Consider the following 652-nt stretch of genomic DNA (forward strand, 5'->3'; position numbering starts at 1 on the left):
AAGATAACAACGTCGCACAAGAAAACAATGTCTAGGTGCCGCCCACCCCACCTATGTCTCTACCTCCAGATAGATTGTAACCCCACAATGCCTGCTTTCACCCATAAGGGACCTTCAGTCGCAATACCGGCACACACCCGTGTGGCTGTGCTCGGCAAATTGTTGAATTCCTGGCGTTGCATTCAAGCCATATCCACCATAGGACGAGGGGCATGATACTGTCAAGACCTTTGCGCGTCTGCTTGTTGAGCCCGCGGTGATCATCAGGACACCAGTCGCACAAGGCGTCGTGTGCGGCGTCTTGTGGGCAAGGTTGCAGCGACCTAGCATGGCCATCCACATAGCGCGTGAAAAAGGGCATTCCACATCGAGGTGGTCAGACCTTTTCCTGGGCGTTGGCATAGAGCACGCAGAGGCCATGGCACTGGCAGCGGTTGGCGATCCACAACCAGTTTTGCACCGAGAGCCAGAGGTGGATCTTGCACTTCGACGGCGCCCATGACTTCGAGTTAATGTTGCCACAAGGAAAACTGGCTGCAACTTAGTTTTGTGAATGGAAGGGAAGGCAGGATGACACCATTTACCACTCTTGTGTTCGTTCCGTTGGTGTTAATTATGGCATTTAGACTTCGGAACCCTGATGATGCTTTGC

Source organism: Triticum dicoccoides, chromosome 5B, assembly GCF_002162155.2.
Source record: "Triticum dicoccoides isolate Atlit2015 ecotype Zavitan chromosome 5B, WEW_v2.0, whole genome shotgun sequence".
Taxonomy (NCBI): domain Eukaryota; kingdom Viridiplantae; phylum Streptophyta; class Magnoliopsida; order Poales; family Poaceae; genus Triticum; species Triticum dicoccoides.